At 44.5% G+C, this 13,298-nt stretch overlaps 1 protein-coding gene across 1 annotated transcript in view; it reads right to left on the bottom strand.

Moving 5' to 3' along the window:
• LOC126215070 (homeotic protein ultrabithorax-like) overlaps nucleotides 1-13,298 on the bottom strand; it is a 976,291-nt gene that overhangs the window by 818,192 nt on the left and 144,801 nt on the right. The gene's annotated exons all lie outside the window — the stretch shown is intronic.

Genomic DNA, 13,298 nt, shown 5'->3' with positions numbered 1-13,298 from the left:
CCAACATTCAAGTTTGTTTCCTACCAGTTATTCCCGATTTACAAGTGTTTCAAATGGCTCAAATGGCTCTAAGCACTATGGGGACTTACTATCTGAGGTCATCAGTCCCCTAGAACTTAGAACTACGTAAACCTAACTAACGTAAGGACATCACACACATCCATGCCCGAGGCAGGATTCGAACCTGCGATCGTAGCAGCAGCGCGGTTCCGGAATGAAGTGCCTAGAAGCTCTCGGCCACAGCGGCCGGCTACAAGTGTTTCCTTGTGGCCCGATTTTCGCCTTATTTATGCTCTACTATGTAAAAATTGTTTTCGGTTCATGTTTGTCTGATGTGTATGAATTATGACGGAAATCTTGGATGTGCTAACTGTACTCCTCGTTTAACGGAGACTGCATTTTGGATCTCGTTTAAGAAAAGTCAACTCTTCAGACTAGAAGTCTATTGTAATACAGCTTTGGTGAGTGACGGCTTTCACTACGCGGTGTCCATTATCACTCTATCGGCCTTACATCTTTTAATTGCATTGATTTGCTCTCGTTCACTAGGCTTCTTTATTGGAGCATGACTTTTGATGCTTTAGACATCCACCTTGCAGCGTATAATTCTTAATTTAGCCACTCGATGATCAATCTTTTAAGAAATTATGCAACTAATCGGTTTACAGCTTGAATGCACGCATTTTTTCTTACCTTATGAACTGAAAACTTGTGAGGAAAATCTTTTCGTGTTTACTCACTATTATGCTCTATATAATGACAGCATTTCATGAACTCACTTTTTGTATTTAGTTCAGAGTGTCACCTGGACACGCACCTATAAAGGTGTGAAACCCAATGTCTTGCCTAATAATGGAATTTCCATACAGATAATGCGGTCTTGAAGAATTTTCATTCGTTAAAAAAAAGTCTGTTTAAAATTTTTTGGACAATTTTTGATAATTTCTTTACAGTAACAATTAAAATCTTCTGTCAAGCAGTTCCATATTCCACTCGAAACTTCAAAAATTCAACGTTTCGACCCCTCCGCTGGAACTGTTCTACAGAAGTCCTCTGGTCTCCGCAGAAGATTGAAGACTGTCTGAAATCGGTAACGCGTTCACTTTTGTTTTGCCGCGTATTTGGAAGAACTGGGTCTTTTTAGTAATAATCTTAAGGCTACCGTTGATGGGCCGCCTTAGTTCGGTAAGCGCTGATTTCATCAGTACCAATGGGAGCCTGTAGATTTTTCCAAATAAACCTATTTCTTTGAAACGCACATAAAACAGCCATTTATCAGGGATGATACTGACAGAGGCAATAGAAAATTTCCCAAGAAGAGCAACACGTCTCGTTACAGGTTCATTTAGTATGCGCGGAAGCTCGGCTAACTCGAGTGGCAGGAGCAACAAGAGAGGTGTTCTGCATCGCAGGGCAGGTCACGATGTGGTCTACTGTTAAAAGCTTCGAGAGCGTGCATTCCTAGAAGAGTCAACCAACGTATTGCTTTCCCCTACTCGCGAAAATAGTATGAAGATGAAATCGCAGGAACTCGATCCCAGATGTGGGCTTACCAACAATCGCTCTTACCGTGAACCGTAAGCGAAGAACGGCATAAGTGGTTTGTAAAAGGGCGTGGTAAATGTTTACACGTGATTAACAGAGATAATATTTAGAATGAAATATTCACTCTACAGCGGACTGTGTGCTGATATGAAACTTCCTGGATGGTTAAAACTATGTGTCGGACCGAGACTCGAACTCGGGACCTTTGCCTTTCGCGGGCAAGTGCTCTACCAACTGAGCTACCAAAGCACGACTCACGCCCCGTCCTCACAGCTTTAATTCCGCCAGTACCTCGTCTCCTAGCTTCCAAACTTCACAGAAGCTCTCCTGCGAACCTTGCAAAACTAGCACTCCTGGAAAAAGGATATTGCAGAGACATGGCTTCGCAGGGGAGCTTCTGTGAAGTTTGGAAGGTAGGCGGAAGGTACTGGCGGAATTAAAGCTTTGAGGACGGGGCGTGAGTCGTGCTTGGGTAGCTCAGTTGGTAGAGCACTTGCCAGCGAAAGGCAAAGGTCCCGAGTTCGAGTCTCTGTCCGACACACAAAAAATCTGCCAGGAAGTTTCAGAGATAATATTTGTCATACGTAATTATGCTTTGTCAAAGGCTATTTAATAACTAAATTTCTATTCAATCACATACAAAAGTATAGATCGAACATTCACTTATTCAGGTGCCTTGATCTCCGAACTATCGAGTCGACTGTACGACGTATTTTCCGGAAGGGACTGAGAGCCTGAAGATAGGAAGGTGTCTCGAAACGTCCCCTCCCCACCAACCTCAGTTGGAGCTGGGAAGCGCGGGGCTTGCGGCCCACCTGCGACCACAGCTCCAGCCGGCAAGACTACGCGGCGTGGCGGCCAACAGTCGCTGCCGGAATCGATATTGCAGCCGCAAGTGTCTCCAGAGCGCGGCAACCCCGCCTCCAAGAGGACGGGAAGAGGGGCCTCCGCCACCTCGTGTTGCAGCAGCCTCCACTCCACTCCAATAGGCGCGTCCCTTCTCCTGGCCGACAGTGTAAAATTTACTCCACGAGAAAAAAAATTTTCCTTCATCACATACGACAACATTAACAACCAGATGTCTACGACGAAAACGGGGCGCTCAGTCTACTGTTCCTCCCTTCACGCATTTGCTTACCAGTGTCCTTTACAGAAACTCAGCGCCAGGTGGTGTAATGGTTAAGACACTTTTGCGCATTTGCTTGCTATTGTTCTACAAACAAACTCAGTGCCAGGTGGTGTAACGGTTGAGACACTGGAGTCTTGCGGCTGGTCCCGGCGGAAGTTCGAGTCCTCCCTCGGGCATGGGTGTGTGTGTTTGTCCTTAGGATGATTTAGGTTAAGTAGTGTGTAAGCTTAGGGACTGATGACCTTAGCAGTTAAGTCCCATAAGATTTCACACACATTTGAACATTTTGAACTGGAGTCTGCGGGCAAAACGAAAAATCCAGCATTCCCATTTGATCGGTCTGAGGTTGCTTATTTGGTGGCTCACTCGACCGACGACAAGAACAGTTGGATGGTCTCTGCTTATGTATCCTCCCGTCGACACTTACGCCAGGGTAACTACCTTAGATTTTAATCGCACTTAAATTTTATACGTCCGTAGTCGCAGTGTTTTTCTGGTGATAGTATGTGTACAAGTAATTCATTCCCAAATATTTTTCTTTCCGCCATCATTACAGGACTTTACGATGCTATCAGAGGATCCTTAATCCACACCAGGAAAGTAAGTCCACCAAAAATGGGCTCTAAACTGCATATCTTTAGAGCTATTAGCACTTGTTCAAATCCCGCGTCTCGCCATCCGAATTTAGGTTTCCCGTGGTTTCCCTAAATCGCTCCAGGCAAATGCCGGGATGGTTCCTTTGGAAGGGCACGATCGACTTCGTCCCCCATCCTTCCCTAATCCGATTAGACCGATGACCTCGCTGTTTGGCCTCTTCCCCCAAACAACTGAACCCTACCCAACCCAGCTTGTTCAAAAGGAAAGATGCGTTTCACGGTGCCGAAGATGAACAAGTGCTAACTTATGCATTTTACTACCAAAGTTTTCTGGACATTCGTTCCTCATTTTGGTGTAAGGAACCTGTCCGCAATGTTTGCGAAAGTATTTTTGGAACACTCTGTATACCATATTAACAGAATCTTCCGTCGGTTCTTGATAGAACAACATTATAATAATAAATGAAAAGCACCAGTTTGCTTTTGTTCTACAATATTATTTTTATTGCTAACCGGTTTTCGGCTTACAAGGCCATCTTCAGACATTTACTGAGTATTATTGATATTGTTTAAGTTCCTCGTGTACTCTGTATTTACATCGACAACTGTCTCTTCTTTTTTAATTGGTTGTGTATCACTCTCCATGTTTCATACCTCTTGATGCAGCCTTGTCTAGTACTAATTTTATCTTATTTCATTAGTTTTGTTTATTAATAGAAACTGTTATGTAGGCATGCTATTCCTATTTTGTGCTAAAGGTTTTCCTGTCAACTCCATTGTTATTTATGTACTGTTCAGTTTTTACTATTTCATTGCAAAGATGTTACTCACTGTATGTTTCTACTTCACTCTAGGTGTGTTACTTCTCTTCCAATGTTGTCTGCTAACATTTAACTTCTTTGGTGATAACACTCAGTAAATGTCTGAAGATGGCCTTGTAAGCCGAAAACCGGTTAGCAATAAAAGTAATATTGTAGAACAAAAGCAAACTGGTGCTTTTCATTTATTATCACTCTGTATACACCTGCTCCGCCGGCCGGATTGGCCGAGCGGTTCTAGGCGCTACAGTCTGGAACCGCGCAACCGCTACGGTCGCAGGTTCGAATCCTGCCTCGGGCATGGATGTGTGTGATGGCCTTAGGTTAGTTACGTGTAAGTAATTCTAAGTCTAGGGGACTGATGACCTCAGATGTTTAGTCCCATAGTGCTCACAGCCATTTGAACCATACACCTGCTTCCCCCCCCCCCCCCATCTCTCTCTGTCTCTCTTTGCCACCCTCTGCGCGCGCGTGTGTGTGTGTGTGTGTGTGAGAGAGAACACAACGTCGCCCGGTGGACAACGCATCCTCACAGTGCCGCGACAAAACGCAGCGCTGACCAGAACCTAACTGGTGGACTGTCTCTCTCTGCGTGACCTTGAGGTCAGCCGGGCACCCCCTGGAGTCGCGTCCGCTTCGTGAATAGTGCCCACCGGCCGCAGAATGAACGAACGCGCGCTGACCTGACAAAAGCACCCGCGGCCTTGGCTTAAAAAGCCACCGCCGCCGTCCTTGCTCCTTTTTGTCGGAGTCCCGAGCCACGCGTTTTTGCCTTTTTTTCGGTGTCGCTCCCGCGTCGTCCCGTTATCGCCGCAGGATTCCTGCGCCGTGCGCTTCCGCCTCGCCGACACGTCTCTCCCGAGCACGCCGTGACTGACTGACGTCTGTGTCTCCGTCGCCTTGGCTCGGAACCGCCTAGACGAAGAGTCACCGAACACGCAAAGTGCTGGCCTGTCTCTCACATTTCGGTTTCCGACCGGACCACGGAGAAGACGGCACTACAGGACTAGCTAGAGCTATAGTTCCAAACCTGAGGGTTATTATCCCCTGGGGGATAAAATGTAATTTTCTAGGGGGGTACAAAAAAAAAAAGGATTCAACTGTGTTTCGATCATGAAACCAAATTATTTGTAATATATGACACACTGTTGTGTGGGTTACTGTTTGTGATACCACCCACTACAGACATATTTTGTACCTTCCATATGTGACAGTAAAATTGAGACATGTACGTCCCATATTCTTAAATATCTCATGAAAATGCCTCCTCCGAGTTGTAGGCAGTTTGCGCAGTAGATGAGGAATTGCTTCGTTATTCTCTTAGCAACAGTAAGCGAACTAACAGACAACGCAACACCAAGTATGTAATGGGTACTATACTGCTAAAGACCTACACACTGTTATTATTATTATTATTATTATTATTATTATTAGTGGCAGTAGCCAGGCACAAAGCAGTGGCAGCAAGTTCAGGAGAAATGAGTCCAGCAGTCAGGTGGTCTAAAAACATTACTCCTCAGTATAGTGTACACATTTTAATTCGGTGGATTTTAAATTAAAGTGCAGGAGATGGGCGAAGCAAGCGTCGCTAGGGAGAGGACTGGTGCAGAGGTACCTCGTTTTCTAACAAATGTTTACCTCAATATCGAATTACCTTTCTTTTCTGAGAAGTAGTTTTGGGTAACACCTGCAATGGTCTGAGAACTGCTATATCATTCTATAGACAAAAAAAGATTGCTCGAAATAAGCCGTACATACAGCCTCAATGACTCATGTGTTCGTGATTCAACAAATACTTACAAAAAATTAAATATTATTTATGATCTGTCATTTTAAAAGGGCAAGGGTTCATAGAATTTCTTTTTGACTCTAAAACGAAGTTACGTGATAATCTTGGTTTGGGGACGAAGCACTCAGAGGTAATGGTCTCAGAAAGGTTGGGAACTACTGCTCTATACTGTACGTAAATGTGGAAATTCTAGCGTGGATTTCGTCTTTTGGAAATCGGTGATGGAAGATGCGGTTAAAATTCGGTTGGCGAACTGTTTACACTACCGCTCATTAACTTCAATGAACTAGATAACTGACATCTAATTTTCTGTGAGGTATTACATAATACTATGGCTGCGGTTGAGCAAGCAAGGGGACAGTACAACATTTCTAATCATGTCAGCCTCGTTTTACCGACCGAGATGGCACGGTGGTCGGCAGCTTTTAGGGGTTTGGGCAAGATGACGATCACATAACTAATCAAGAATTGTGGCAAAACTCTGCTAAAAGAAGAAATCCGTAGGAGAACACATCTCCTGAGGCAACAAGGAACAGTCAGCTTGGTACCGTTAGCAAGTGTGAGCCGTAGAAGTTGCAGAGGGAGACCAATGCTTCCGCAGGAGCCTACAGTTGAAGTAGTTATGTAGACATTACGAGTCTTGCACATCATCTACGAGGTTGAAGAGCTCTGTCAGGCCGGCCGTTGTGGCCGAGCGGCTCTAGGCGCTTTAGTCCGGAACCGCACTGCTGCTACTGTCTCAGGTTCGAATCCCGCCTCGGGCATGCATGTGTGTGATGTCCTTAGGTTTGTTACGTTTAACTAGTTCTAAGTCTAGGGGACTGATGACCTCAGATGTTAAGTCCCATAGTGCTCAGATCCATTTGAACTATTTGATTTTTGAGCTGTGTCAGTCCAATCTTCGAAGTGAAGACCGCAACAACAATAAATTTAGACCCGTCCTACGTGTGATGGTTTCGATCGCAGCTCAGCGAAGACAGAGGAACCAGCCGTCCACTGAGTGAGTTGGGGCTGACCGGAAGCAGTGGGTTGTCTGGGACTGGCATACGTTGTGTGGAGCGCGGCCAGCTGGGGCAGTCAGGTGCAGCTGGACATCGACCGGCCGCGGCGCCGCCGTCGGCGTCGTTTTTAACGTCGGCGCTGACGGGCGTCGCTTTTACTGCGCGGCGGCACGCACGTGGCGCGCGCAATCCGGCCACGTTGGACAAGGTCGCGGTCCGCCCGCGGGCACCCTAGCGCGTCTATAGACTCTACAGGCACTGTATTGACTTTCTCGGCGAAATGAAATCTTCTCAGTTATCAGTCGAGTCGTGGTGTCATGTTGTTGCAACGTTTCGACCAGTTTCCTACTCGCATCTTCAGGCAAAGACTGCGCTGGTTCTCCTACCCTTGTTGGTGCCCTGCTTTCTCAGCGAGCTTCATTGCTGAAATCTTCAAAGTTTACCCGCCGAGACGTGACGTCATGTTATGACAACGTTTCGAGTAGTTTCCTACACATCTTCTTCAGGTGAAGCGTGCGTTGGATCTCGTCTTCGTGCTGGTCTACTGTACGAGAATGGAAGCCTCCTCGGCGAAATTCGTTAACGAAATCTGATCAGGTTATCACCCGTCAGCGTTGTGTTGTCGCAACAACTAGTTTTAGACTCGTCCTCTCAGTGTAGTAGCGGTAGTAGTAGCCTTAAATATTATCATAACAGTCACTAGCCTGAGGTTTGGTCTGAACAGTGCGTCGTCCTATTGGAGAGGTATCGCCTTGTCTTGTCTTAAACACAGAACCAGGTCACCAATCAATTACTGCTTAAGGCAGAAGCTGAACATCAAGATGCTTGGGATAACACGACACCATGACTGAACGCGACACTTAACCTGAAGATGACCAGCAGGAAAGTAGTCGAAACACTGCGACAACATGACGACACGATTCGGCTGATAACACGATAAGGCTTCATCACAGAAGTTCCTCCACAAAGTCTACATTCCCATATACCCTCGACGCAGTGGTTTATTTCATGCAGTCATCTGATTTCAGCAACATTCCATTTTCAATTGGTAACTGAAAACCTCGTAATATTACACAGTCACTCTGTGCGGGTGCACACAATGAATTACGAAGATGTGAGTAAGCACTTGAAAATGCAACAACGCCGAAATCAGCTGATCGGAAAATGGATGACTGTCATCATAATGTAGTTGTGGATATGGACAAGAGCCAGAAAATCATCCTGATCTGCAGGAAAATCGTGTGAACAAATACTAAAATTAATTGGATCCAATTTCAGCACAACAGCTTCATAAAAAAATTAACAAAAATTTCAAGAGGACATCATCATAATACAGCCAGTGCTGAAAATGGAATTTTCTTTTCATAAATTTGTGGGTGTGACAGGCAATGTCGAAAATTTAATATCGTAGCCATTTCTCCAAAACTTCTGTTCCAGAACAGGACAGTCAAGTGAATCACAAAAATACATAATTTTAACTATAGTACTGAAATTGTCACGAAGTATTGCTCTACAAGTACAGTTTGACCAAATACAGGCTCTCCCAGGCAGGTACTCAGCATTGAGGGATATGACAGGAACCATCATTCGAAGCAAAAAGAGTGTCATAAACATGGGCTCCGAAATACATAACTTCAAAGCTATGAGCATCTCTTCATATTCACTACTGTGAAACACATCTCTTCTACTCGACAAGTGCTCTTAAGGTATGCACCATTACAGCCCATGTCCACCGCACTTTTTTCCTGTTTTCGTCCACACTACCATCTCCCAATACATGTAAACCAAAAAGCGCGCAGAAGAAGAGATTTGTTTCACAGTATCGAAGATGAAGACTTGCTCATGGTTCCTAAGATGCATTTTAAAGCCCACGTTTACTAGACTCTTTTCTTCGAATAATCTTTCCTATCATCTCCCTGAATATTGATCATTCCTCCTGGGAAACCTTTATAATGGGAAAAAAGATCTGAAACTCTGAAATAACAAGACTTTTAAATCAAATAAATCTTTCGTATAGCAAAAAGTAAGGACCTCGCTGTCTCTGGCAAAGTGATGTGGCACAGTGTTCCGGCTGGATGTGTGCACCACCCACACAGACAGACGCACGGTTGTTCCCCGTTACTCCCTATTGCGCAGTTGCAGCGGACATTATACAGTTGCTCTCGCTGCTCGGCCTGAAAGAAGTCGCCGAGTGCAGCGGAAATGAAGCCGCTTTTCGACTGTCGCGCTCGTCTATCTGGCGATCTGGCTTCCGCCGCCGGCGGGAAATTAATTAGCGTCCCCCGTGGCTCGCTGCCTGAGCGCCCAACAGCTGGCGACCGTGCCAGGACCTCAACCTGCACTCCCCAAAAGGCAGGCCGGCGCTTTTAATCCATCTGCCATAGCGCATGAGACAACAGGCTGAGCTAAACCGTTGTGTTTGCAATTCAATTCGTTTTCAATGAAAATAGTGATACCATTTCTTCTGGTAAGTTTTGTATCACTCAACCAACCGGTTGCAGCAAGATTTTATTTTAACCTGGTGTTGACACCGACTATTGAACCTTTATCGGGAATTTAAAACATTACCTAGAAAGATTACAGAACCGTTAACATAGGGAAAAACCAAGAATAGATAGGCACCCGCTGTGACCGAGCGGTTCTAGTCGCTTCAGTTCGGAACCGCGCTGCTGCTGCGGCCGTAGGTTCGAATCCTACCTCTGGCATGGATGTGTGTGATGTCCTTAGGTTAGTTTGGTTTAAGTAGTTCTAAGTCTAGGGGAATTATGACCTCAGATATTAAGTCCCATAGTGCTCACAGCCATTTGAATCAAGAATGGATAGTTACTATACAGAACAGATGTATGAGAAGACTAGGCTCACACATAGTACCAGATGAACAGATTTAAGAGCAAAATTCTCTGGTCATATAAAATACTTCATAAGAAAATAATATTAAGCCATATAAAATTACAGACATTGAAACTGTAGCTTCATGGCGTACCACACTGAATGTTGTGAAGAGTTGTGAGAGAAAACAGACACTGGAGGTGACATTAGACGTTGTGGATGCGAAACAAGTAGAGCTGCATATTTTACAAACATATTTTATGAGACGAATACTTACATGCTATTTAAAATATATTACCAGTTTCATGTCAGTTCCAGCGACTGTAATCTTTATATGGTTTAAATACTATTTTCTTATGCAGTATTTTACATGACGAAAATATTTTTCTCACAAATCTCTTCGTCTGTTGCTACATGTAAGTAAAGTCTCCTCATAAATCTGTTCGATGTAATAACCATCTTTTCTTGGTTTTTCTGTATGTTAATAGTTTCACAATCTTTTTCGGTAATTGTTTTGGATTTTCTGATGAAGACACCCATAGTATGTGTCGAAACCAGGTTACAGTAATATGTTGCGACAACTGGTTGGCTGCATTATATAAACCAGTTGCCGTCTCACAGCTACGCTTAAAAGTTTATAATTTCTTCTGTTGTTAAGAAATTAGTTATAGAGTTCGAGACTCATATTCATCCTTTGAGAGACTTCCTCGCAGCACTGTTGTGTGACTTCGTGAATGAACATGTATGAACATATAAGGATACTGAAGCTATGAAATCTATTTGTGGTCGACCCGAAAATGTTTCTTGGTTTAATGTGACTTTCACTACTGTCAAGACATCGAGTTTGTGAAAAAAATCAGCTGCATCGTCTTAAACTGAAGTTGGTTGACTGAGCGGGTTCTCAGTTAAGAGAAAGACAAGGGGACACCTTTTCCAGTAGGACAATGCATAGTATAACGAAGAATTACTCAGATCAAATCCCATGTTGGTGACTACTTTGTTAGCATTATAAGGCAATAACAACAACAACTACTGCTATTACTACTGCTACTACTACTACTACTACTACTACTAATAATAATAATAATAATAATAATAATAATAATAATAATAATAATAATAATTTAAAATGGAAACAGGAGCACTAAGGGCAGCTGTAACATTCTAAGAATGGTTGCAAGAATAGAAAATAAACTGCAGCAGACCACCTGAATTTGTTTACAGGGCCAATAATGTTATGGACAATTACGGAAATTAAAAAAAATAGTTAAGTTCCGCCTGGCACACTTCTTCTGCCACAACACTTAACGACGATCATCGTCGATAGAATAATATTAATAAATTGCTGTCTGAAAAGTAACTACCTACATCTGCCCATTCGCTCTACATTTTACACTTATTCCACTCTCGATTAGCACAGAATACCAGTACGAGACCTGATTTTATACTATTACAATGGTCACTCCCTCTATGAGGGTGGGAGTCAACAAAATAGAGGAGAAAGTTGATGATTCTAATTTCATGAAAAATCTAGCATCAACGAGAAATGCTAATGTTGGAATGAAAAGCACAGAATTATGGGCGTCCTACAGTATTACTTAGTAGCACTAACCGGTTTTCCACTTATGAGGCCACAATCAGACTGTAGAACATCCACAGTTTTGTGCTTTTCATTCACAATGTGGTAAATGATCTAGGAAATAGCGAAGGAAGAACCAACTGACAAACACCCATTGTTTTAGTGATTGGCTTCTCAACTCGCCTATCATATCTGTGACACTCTCCCCCCTATTTAGAAATAATACAAAACGAGCTAACCTTCTTTGAGTTTCTTCGGTATCTTCCACCAACCCTGTCTTGTAAGGTTTCCGTACCACAAAGCTAGACTCCACAAGAGCACAGGTAAGCACACTGTGGGCAGTCGCTTTAACAGGTGTCTTGTACTGTAACCAGGAGTTTGCGAAACGTGGCGTAACCTAGATTGGCGACCTTCACCGGACTTAAAAGTATTTGTTGTTGCTGATACATATATCCCTTACTGAAAACCCTTTCCCAGGACGGCAAAAGATAGTGCTATTCGCATATTTTTCTGTTATTAAACGTGTGTCCTCTCGAAGCATGGAAATGTGTGGTGTAAGAGATGAAATGTCTCACGAAAAGCACTGGAGCCGCGACCTTGACAGGACTTCACTGTGCTTATTGTTGTTGACAGGTATACCTGTTTAGAAAAACTGTCCCATGGCTGCGAAAAAATAGTGTTTTTAGCATATCATTTCTGTTTTCAGTAGCGAGCTATGTAGAAACCTTGAAATGTATGGTGTGTGACGTGCAGTTTCTCATGCGGTGTGCTGGACTGGCGATCCTTCACAGGACTTCACTGCATTTATTTTTATTGGCAGGTATCCCTGATCTGAAAAGCTTTCCCATGATTGCGCAAAAAATAATATTTTTCGTATATCATTTCTGCTTTCACTTTTGAATTATTTCTGGCGACCTTGCCAGGACTTCACTGCATTTTTTTTTCTTTTTTGGCACGTATCCCTGATCAGAAAAACTTTCCCATGGTTACGCATAAAATAATATTTTTTACGTATCATTTATGCTTTCACCTGTGAATTATCTCAAAATTGGAAAGACGAGGTGTTGGAGGTGCAGTCTGTCATGCGTTGCGGGTACGTGCCACTGACTTTCTCACAGCCGGACCGGATGAAGCAGCGCAGCTGGGGAAAGCGCCTTGTCCGGCGGCCAGCGCCGTCTGCGGCTACCGGGAAATGGGCTCCGCGCCTGGCATAGCGTCATGCAGCCTCCCTCCCTCCCTCCCGCCACCTGTGGACGCAGACTCTGACGCTGACGAGGGATTTGGCAGGCGACGGGCCCGCGCAGGAAGGCAGCCGACGCGTCATTAGCATAGCCGCCTCTGCGCTGCGTAACTTAGCAGCCCGGCTCCCGCCCGCTCCGGCACTTGGGCCGCCTCGTGGCTCGCGCATTTTTCAGCGTCCACCCGCTGTCTAGAACCGCTGCAGTTCTCAACATTGCGGCCAGCAAAGAAAACTGCAGACACTCGTTCATACTTCATGACTAGTACTTGGGAAATGTTTTTTTGGGTATTTCAAGTGCTTAATCACCTCTAAGACCAATGGCCTCGCTGCAGTGGTAACACTGCTTCCCGTCAGGTCACTGAAGTTAAGCACTTTCGGGCTTGGCTAGGACACAGAGGGGTGACCGACCAGGTCCGCCGACCACTGTTAGCAAGTGGCGCTTACTCAGCCCCTGTGAGAAGTAACGGCTCCAGTTACGAAAAGTGGCAAAGGCCAAGCCACTGCATATTCGCATCCAGTGACGCCTACCTTCTGAGGATAACACAGCGGCCGGTCAGCAACGCTGGGTATTCCGAGGCCTATTCGGATGTTTTAATCATCCCTATAAAGCGCCTCTGTAGAGCGAGGTCGCAAACGCACGCTTGACTCGGAGGTAAGTTAGTTCGTTTCCTGGGGGTGGAAAACTTTCGCTGCAGTATTTGTCCATCAACGAGAAGAGAAAAATGTTAAAAAAATGGTTCAAATGGCACTGAGCACTATAGGATTTAACTTC

Source organism: Schistocerca nitens, chromosome 12, assembly GCF_023898315.1.
Source record: "Schistocerca nitens isolate TAMUIC-IGC-003100 chromosome 12, iqSchNite1.1, whole genome shotgun sequence".
Taxonomy (NCBI): Eukaryota; Metazoa; Arthropoda; class Insecta; order Orthoptera; family Acrididae; genus Schistocerca; species Schistocerca nitens.
The sequence above is the reverse complement of the archived record's forward strand: the minus strand, read 5'-3'. Positions and strand labels throughout refer to the sequence as shown.